General features: G+C 40.4%; 1 protein-coding gene across 1 annotated transcript in view; it reads left to right on the top strand.

Moving 5' to 3' along the window:
- The first annotated feature begins 9,524 nt into the window (after nt 1-9,524).
- Nucleotides 9,525-10,000, top strand: part of LOC130549339 (metabotropic glutamate receptor 5-like) — a 69,819-nt gene continuing 69,343 nt past the window's right edge. The window contains exon 1 of the mRNA XM_057326529.1: nt 9,525-10,000. This exon is cut by the window's right edge and continues 948 nt beyond it. The gene's annotated coding sequence lies outside the window, so the exon portion shown is untranslated.

The raw sequence follows: 10,000 nt of genomic DNA on the forward strand, positions 1-10,000 counted from the left end.
AGCTAATAATAATCATAATAACAACAAATTAGGCTTGCTGAATGGAGCTAGCTAACTTCAATATAAGCTAACTCTATTAATAGAAATAAATTCAAGGCACTTCTTCTGGTTCAAAAAAGTTAAAAATCCTTTATTCACTTCACTGCACACTGATGCATTTGGGCCTTCATCAGTGTGTGTATAATTAACAGGTGTAACTGTTATATATAATTAGTCAGTGAAGTTGGGAGAAATCAAAAGAACTGTTACAGGGGGACCTAAAAATATACAAATATCAAATAAACAACTACAATAATCATACTATTAAAGTTTGATTATTTGCCTAAAGTTACTGCACATAAAGTGTCCTTTAAATCTGGGATGAGGAACCCCAGAGGCATGTTATATGCATTTTAACTGTCATACAGGAAATTGGTAAATCTTGCATTTTTATTAATTTACCTTAAGTATTTATAAGAAAAAGGGAACCTCTCACTATTGGGGGTACCCTTTTTAAACCTTATTTTAACAAAACTACTCTACACTACATAAATAACATTTTCTGCTCTCCCTTGCAGATCCTGTCAAACAAGTCACCTGTCCGAACATATACACCTGATTTACTGAACCCAAAGGCACTTTTAAGAGCCAACCTATCTATCTATCTGTCTGTCTGTCTGTCTGTCTGTCTGTCTGTCTGTCTGTCTGTCTGTCTGTCTAACTATCTATTTCTGTCTAACTCTCACAACCTCTCTGTATATAGTACATCTGTCTGTTCGTTTGTGTCCGTCTGTCTGTATCTGTTTGCATTGTAATGGCCTCCAAACATAAACTTGACTCACAGGATCCCCACTACCAAGAGGGGAGACGTATGGCTCTTAAACTGAAACTAGACCGTGTTCTATCTGAAGCCAGGGTAAGAGTTTTTATATACCTCAATCATTTTATTTGAACGTGGATGGGTGACAAATTAAAGTAAAAATTTGATGAACGTAGAAGAAGGATGAGTGCAGAAGATTACATGCAGGTTCGTTGCATGATGCATTAACATCCTATAATGCTCTCTGACATGTGTAACTGAGGGAATATATTTTGGAAAAAGGAATATATTTTGGAGTTACAGAGACTTGGGGCTCTATCATACACTCGACACAAGTGTTTTTTGCTAGTTTCAGCTCTTAAAGGGAATGGGAGATGAGACTCTGATTGGTTTACTGCACGTTTTGCCCAAAACACACCCATGACTCATTAAGAGAATAGGGACCACCCTTTAAGACCATTTTTCCTGTCCCCTTAAACTAGCAAAAATGGATTCGGACATGCCCTAAGTTCACTTGCGCTTTAGACCATGTGTTTAGATGGTTAAAATAGGGCCCTTGGAGAATCTATGGCAAGGTTCATTTTAGCCATTCAACACCTTACTAACACACTTGTCACAGATACTGTACAGACAATCTGATCCAATTCGGCTCATTTATGCAAAAGCACATTCACTTTTGATCTGATTGTGATAACAGCTATTTTAAGTCAGTGGAACGCTACAATACTGGGCTGCATTTCCTTTTTTGCAATTCGATTAATCAAAATCGAATCGCAATGTGAGACTAAGAGGCTGCAATGTGGATGCGATGTGAAAAATATGAAACACGTCTGGTCCAAGCCTGCTTTGAGTGGCATTCTTGCTAACCAACTGAGTGAGCGCACCTCCGTTATGCCCAATCAGCACTGCCCCAGCCAACTGCGTAAACAAGTCATTAAAAAAACAAACAGAAAGCGGGAGAGAGAGAGGGATTATGGCGTCTGCAGAGTCAGATCGATCATTAGGCAAGTAAATACTAAAGAAAAACAGCACTAATATGTAATATGAGATTACTTCGGTTTCAAAATGACAGACGCCAATCAAAAAAGTCACTTGCAAGAGCTGTGTCACAACACATAAATAAGCTAATCGGTTCTGCTTTCAGTACTTGAGAATAACATATACATTCTTAGATGTTATTATTGGTATATAAACGTTATCGTTCACATTTTATCTCCACAGCAGATTCTAATTTGCCACAAGTTTAAGAAATTTGTCTGATGCATGTTCGCTATTTCTGATTCAGAAGACCGCTCGCGCGTCTCTGCCCTGTGCGGCGCGTCACCCTTAAGAGCCGTTTACACTTGATGCGCACACACAGCCCGTTTCGTAATGCTCGTTTATACTTGAGTCCGGCTCCACACCTTAAGTCTCCAATATGGGCGAGGCTTGACGCACGCGCTTACCCTATGTCAACTCAAGCCTGGCTCCACATTTCAAACATGTGTAAATTCTATCTAACTGCTTTTGCTCATTTCACTTGGATGAAATGAAACATTCAGCACATTTTCTACTTGTTTTTAAAATCCCAAATACTTAAAAATTAATAAATCGGCCTATGTAACATTTTAATAATTCACTAACACAACAGAACATTTTATGGATTAAAGGGTTATAATAGGAGTTTTATTTGTTTTAATGGAAACTATAATAGTGCACACTGGTATTTGGATTCTATAGAGAACGGGAATGTGACATCAGCAGCGCAATGCATCCTGTGACTTGAAATCGCAATTAGATATTTTCCCCAAATCCCACAGCTCTCCACAGTACTGTGATGTCATACACTGGTCAGTCTGCGCAGTGCAAAGTTCAACAGACCAACAAGGTTTTCTTACAATATAACACTGTGTATCTGCAGTGCTGGATTACTACATCTAATGAATTTGCTGCTGAACGGATTTCCAAAAATGCAAATAGGATTTCAATTATTTTGCTGTTCACACTTACTAAATATCATCAGATTCCAATTGGATATGTACAAAAATCACATTCGGGCTGACAGTATGACCGTAGCCTTATTACGCTATGAAGAGGGAATAGGTATGTACCTTAACTACAGGTATACCTTTCCCCGAACTGTACTTTAGGAGGTTACTTAAGGTATACTTTATTACGTACTATGTTAGCAGGTGCTGTTCATGTCAGTGGTGCTGAATTGGCTGATACTGATCGCTCGAGAATGGATTATTCACTCTATACACCGACTGCTTCACTGTGTCAAAAAAGGGGTGTTCTTTGTAAAAGAGGCACTTCAGAAATTGTAGAAACTGCATTAATTACAACTGAGTGTGCAGACTTAAAGATGTTACAATTGACCCTTCGCAAGCAGTTTGATTGACAGGCGATCTGACCAATCATAACGCCGATATTATGTACACCCGTGACTGACCGCCATTTTGTCCGACAAACAAACCAGTCCCGCAGCTGCTGGCGTAGTAGAGCTATGGTGAATAATGTGAAAAAATAGCTTTTTAATTATTGTTATAGTAAACAGAGAGACATGCCAAGCTTTAATGGACGTTCACACTTTACCGATAAACGATAACTAAGTTAGTACTTTTAAAAATCATTCTAAATGAAGGAGAATAGCGGAGTTCACATCACAACTACACCAATACAGATACCAGACACGATATTGTTGTAATCACTAATGTATGAATTGCAGACGGAAGCATTCGGGAAGTGGTGTTTTAAAGGGGTCATATGGCGGAAGTACGTGTTTTTCTGTGTTTTTGGTGTGTTATAAGTTNCTCGAAACACTGCTAATGGGACCCAGGCACATGGAGAGGATTTCCTTCTGGGTTCTGGAGGGTTCTACCAACGACATCGTCCTGGGACGCCCCTGGCTGCAACAACATCAACATCTAATCGACTGGAAATCCACCCCCGAGTCTACCTAGGATACCCGTGGAGTACAGGGCATTCCAGGACGTTTTCTCCGAACAACTGGCTACCGCACTCCCTCCCCATCAGCCATGGGACTGTGCCATTGACCTGCTGCCGGGCGCCACCATGCCCAAAGGAAGGATCTATCCTATGTCGATCCCGGAACAGAAAGCCATGGAGGAATACATTGTGGATGCGTTGGACCGGAAATTCATTCGACCTTCAACTTCCCATGCCACAGCTAGCTTCTTCTTCGTGGGAAAGAAGGATGGCGGGTTAAGACCCTGTATTGATTACCGAGCACTAAACTCCCACACCAGAAAATTTTCCTATCCCCTACCGTTGGTTCCCGCAGCCTTAGATCAGTTCCTTCAGGCAACCATCTTCACAAAACTCGATTTACGGAGCGCCTACAATCTCATTCGCATTAAGGCCGGAGACGAGTGGAAGACTGCTTTCATCACCCCGTCCGGGCATAACGAGTACGTGGTCACGCCCTTTGGGTTGGCAAATGCCCCCGCAGTGTTTCAGGACTTCATGAATGAGATATTCCGAGATATGCTCAACCAGTTCGTTATCGTCTACATCGATGACATCCTCATCTACTCTAACAATACCACACAACATATCCAGCACATCACCAAGGTTCTCCAATGTCTGCGAGAATACGGTCTCTACCTCAAGTTCGAGAAGTGCGAGTTCCATCAGCACACCGTCCAGTTCCTCGGTTACCTGATCTCCCATAACAAGGTAAAGATGGACCAGAAAAAGGTGGAAGCTGTTAAGACCTGGCCATGACCATCCATGGTACGAGAGCTCCAACGATTCTTAGGCTTTGCTAATTTCTACCGAAGGTTCATTTCCAAGTTCAGTCTCATCTCAGCCTCACTCACCTCGTTGATCACCAATCGTTCTAAAGTGCTCTCGTGGAACCCCGAAGCTCTCTCTGCTTTTTATCGACTCAAGGAAGCCTTCTGTTCGGCACCCACTCTGTGCCTTCCGGATCCCGATCTCCCCTTTACTGTGGAAGTGGACGCTTCCACAGTTGGAGTGGGCGCTGTACTCTCCCAGCGGCAGGGGAATCCACCACGCCTCCACCCCTGTGCTTTCTTCTCCCGCAAGATGTCCCCGGCGTAACTACAATATCGGCAACCGGGAACTTTTGGCAATCAAGTTGACCCTGGAACAATGGCACCATTGGTGGGAGGGAGCCAAGCACTCCTTTACTGTCATTACCGACCATCGCAACCTGCAATATCTAAGAGAGGCTAAACATCTCAGTCCCCGTCAAGCTCGTTGGGCATTGTTTTTCACGAGATTCAGTTTCAAGGTGACGTACCGACCAGGATCCAAAAACATCAAGGCAGACGCCCTCTCCAGACATTTCTACGGTAGGACGGATGAAACCGAACCCGAAAACATCCTCAAGCCGTACGTGTTTCTGAACCCCATCGTGTGGGCCATTGAGGAGATAACTGCTACCGACCAACACGCTCCGTCGGGAGTCCCTGAAGGGAAGAAGTATGTACCTCCCCATCTCCGGAATTCCCTCATAGACTCTGCACATTTTGTTCCGGGATCAGGACACCCAGGCGGCTCCCAAACCCTCACCCTCCTCACCAACCGTTACTGGTGGCCTGGGATATCTCAGGATGTCTCCCAGTATGTTCGTGGATGTTCAGTCTGTGTCATGTCAAAACCCCCCTGTTGTCTACCCGCAGGAAAACTCATGCCACTACCCATACCCCATAGACCTTGGTCCCATCTGGCCATAGATTTCCTCACAGACTTACCTCTGTCCAATACATTCACCTGCATTCTGGTAGTTGTGGATCGCTTCTCAAAAGCCTGCAAATTCATCCCACTAACCAAGGGATTAGAGTGAAACCCTTACAACAACGTCATGTTTCTAGTCACCTTGGTGTGCTAAGAAAATGTAAATATCAATGGGAATATACGTGGGAGGTATTTTACTCATAAGAATTTCTAGGGTACCAATAATTGTGGCCAGGGTGTATTAGAGAAAAAAGATTCTCTATGTGATATTCCCCCTACTTCAAATTGTTTTACTTTAATGAAATGTTGGAATATTGTATATTTTTAAAATAAAAGATCAAAAGGAGAAACAATGTAGATTTATTTTTACAGCCGCCTTTGCTCATATTTACCAAGGGTGGTAATAATGGTGAGCAGGACTGGTAAGTGTGTTCCGTGTTAAAATCACTTACATTCCTTTCTCTTCTTCTGAATCTTTCTTCTCTGGAACACAAAAGAAGATATTTTGAGGATGTGGTTTTGTGTCCATACAGTGGAAGTCAATGGGGTCCAATGTTGTTTGTTTAGTGAAAGTGACCTATTTGTCAGGTATGGTGACACATACCCGAAATGTGACCTCTGCATTTAACCCATCCAGAGAGTAGTGAACAAACGTGGGCAGCTGTCACTGCAGAGCCCAGGGAGCAAGTGGGGGTAAGGTGCCTTGCTCACGGGCACCTCAGTCGTTACCCGCCGGCCCTGAGAATCGAACCGGCAACCCTCTGGTCACGAGTCCGACTCTCTAACCATTAGACCACGACTTGATGGCGAGTAAATTATGAAGAATTTGTCATTTCGGGTTAAATATTCCTTTAAGAAAAAGGCATTGAAATTGACTCAAAAGTGTGAAAAAAAAACCCCTGGTCACTTCTACAATTGAATAAAACGTTTTATTACATTAAATATAAAATCAACATTGCTGTGCTACACATTCATGCAATACCTGTAAGTAAATAATTTAATAAAATTTAGTTTATTATTATGATTATTATTATGTAACTAGAATTATTCACGCCAAAATCCAGACATTACTTACCCTTGTTGCTCCAAACCTGTTTTGTGTTTTTCTGTGGATGTAAATACAGAGATCCATTTAATAGGAGCACTTGTGACCAGTCCACTAGTCATATAGATTACAAAATGTCAATGAAAATTGATTGTTGTTTGTTTTGATAGTTTAATGTATTGTATGTAGGGCTGGACATGGGGGTAGTGGATACAGGGGATATAAATTCAGTGATATAAATGTGCTATCCAATGTTCATACATAAATCTAGTGGGATTTTCTATGTTTCTTACAAGTTTAAATGTCCTTAATTGAAGCACCCCCTTTAAGTCTCAGCCATTTCCTTTACTTATTGCATAATAATAAAAATATATCAGTATTGACATTTTAATTACTATTTTACAGAATTATACCACACTTTGTTAGTTTTGATACAAAATCACTGCAATGATACCTTTAATAGTACTTCATTAATCCTTACACGTGACCCGTTGTAATCACTAACTGTGTTTTATTGATTCATTTGTAAATTCTTAATAACTGTATAAGAAATATGACGAATTATATTTATTGACTAATACCTACATAACGTTACTATGAAAATTTCTGCAACAACACGGGTGGCATAAAACAGACAACAAATTAAACCCTAAACACAATACTCTTATGAACAATGCTAGCTTTCATATTTTACAATTTTGTTTTTATAACGTTACATGTTTAGGTCAGAACTCACCTTTCCTCGTGTGCGTTTCGCGGGAGATCGTTGCTAACTGAGGTCACGTCATTGTCACGTGTCTCCACTTCCCGGGAAGCACATCCAGAAGTTGTCATTTATTTGGATTTCACGTTAAAACTGTGACTCCATTTGTACTAGTGCTGGAGAATTGAAAAGGCAATATACAAAGGTGTCTGAAAATATAAAGCCGAGCCAACATAGAGCGAATACGTCACGAGCTCCGTTTGCGTCCGTGTGTGTTCGATCTTCCATGGTGTCCACCTATGACACTAAGGTATCGCGAGACCGTGTCAAGCGCATACTGATCTCGCGCTCCTGTGATGTTTTTATTATTTATTTATTCATTTATTTATTAGATATTATTTATTATAATGATCTTGCTTGGTCTATAAACACCATGCACTGTGCTGTGTTTTACCTTTCTGTGTTTTTCTTATTTGCTCCTGTAAAGCTGCTTTGGAACAATGCACATTGTGAAAAGCGCTATATAAATAAAATTGAATTGAATTGAATCGGCCACGGTGCATCCGGCACACCACACCAGAATGCCATTAGAAAGCACACTTTCGACTGAGCAGTGGTAGAAGGACACAAGCAGCTGCTGAGACAAATTAGTTTTTCTAATAAACGCATGACTAACAGCTGCAGGCACTACAAGTATATATTTGCATGTAAATCAACATAGACATATGTTGTTTTCTATGGGTAATGAAATTAATTTCATGGAACATAAACTTTTAATGAAAAAAACATAACTATGGAACAATAGAATGTTTATTTAAGAATTAGATACCACATGACAAAACGGATACATATATATTGGTAATGTATGGTTAATCCACCTGCAATATCTAATTGGAAAGGCCTTTTAGATAACCTAAATTGAAAAATGCTCCACAAATACTTTTTGTCAAAATGACAATTAGGGCTGTGACAAATCTGATTTGCTCTACATGATTATCATTGCAAATATAATTATGAGAATTGTATTGCTTCTCAAAGAGGCAGTAAATCGCTTTCCCGCTCATTCTCCTTCACAACTCCTTCCTGGTGGAACATTCTTCCTAACTCGTCCGGTCAACCACATCTCTCACAACATTCAAAAAACTACTTAAACCCATCTCTTCTGTGAATACTTGACAGACAAATGAAAAAAAAACTAACCCTCTCTCTTTCTCTCAACAGGTATTGGTCTGGCTTTTGTTGAAACTAGTAACTTTGTATTAGCACCTATTGTATTATTGCTCCTGTATGACATATCGCTTATTGCTCCCTGAACTCTTTGTAAGTCGCTTTGGATAAATTATTGGCAATTAGTCATTTAGTATTGGCTATTAGTCACATTAATCTTTAATCTTGTTTTCTCTTTTTGTCAAATGAATCACACTCAAAATAGTGAAGTGAGGCAGAGCGAGAGCTTGTGAGCATTGTGACTCCTAAGGCAAAATGTTAAACGGGTGTAAAACCAGCAGGTATTATAATTAGATGTCAACCAGATACGGACACATAATTATTTATGATAGGCCTATGTCTAGTATTGACACAATATCAATAATCATTGTACAGCAATACCAGTATGTGACACCCCTAAATCACACTGAAACTCCTCTTCATTTATTTCTTACTTTTCAGCTCTTGAAAGATAGGTAGATATTGTGGTGTTTCAAAAAGAGATTTCAATCCCCAATTTCATCCTCAGTTAACAAAAAGCATGTACAAAAATATACAGTCTGCACAGGCCATATTCTCCTCTCCCTTGATATGATTGGAATAATGCCCTCCTCCATAATCCTTTAAAAACATGTCACACTCACAAACAAACATATTTCTTAATAATGTTTGGTTTTCACATGAAGTAAAACATGATAAAATGCTGCTAGGCCCAGAAAATAGCACACAGCAGTTCTATATCTTGAGCTGCTGCCATCGGGCAGGCGTTACAATGCCTTCCACTCGTGTACAACCAGATTTAAGAACATTTTCTCTCATAGCAGTGGCCGCTATCAACCAAACCTGAACTTACACTATAACTAACCATCCACACTATCTGCCAACATGTACTGAGGAGGCAGTTGTGGCCTAGTGGCTAGAGAGTTGGACTGGTAACCAGCCGGTTGGATTCTCAGTGCTGGCAGGTAATGACTGACGTGCCCTTGAGCAAGCCACCGTACCCCTGTTTGCTCCCCGGCACTGATAGCTGTCAACTGCTCCGGATGTACGTGTGTTCACCACTTGTGCGTGTGTTCACTACTCACTGGAATGCAGAGGTCAATTTCGGGTATGTGTCACCATACCTGACAAATAGGTCACTAATATGTCACAAAAAATATAGTCTGTTAAACTGTGCAGAACTGCGGCCCTCCAGGAACGAAGTTTGACACCCCTGGTTTACACTATCACAATTATTCAGTTATACTGTGAACATTGATATAATTCATCAACATGTATGCAATATTGAATGCTTTTATAAGGTTCTGCCTCTTGCATCATTTCACTTTATAACTATTGCTGCACTGCTGCTTATACGGTCCATTTTGTTTATACGGTTCATTTTGTTTATACAGTTCATTTTGTTTATACGGTTCATTTTGTTTATACGGTTCATTTTGTTTATACGGTTCATTTTGGTTCTTATTTATTATGTGTGCATACAATGACAGTAAAGATTCATACATTGATTCAATACTGTCAGATGTTCTGTTGTAGAGTGGGA

The sequence above is a fragment of the Triplophysa rosa genome, unplaced genomic scaffold (genome assembly GCF_024868665.1).
Source record: "Triplophysa rosa unplaced genomic scaffold, Trosa_1v2 scaffold101_ERROPOS1711261, whole genome shotgun sequence".
NCBI lineage: Eukaryota > Metazoa > Chordata > Actinopteri > Cypriniformes > Nemacheilidae > Triplophysa > Triplophysa rosa.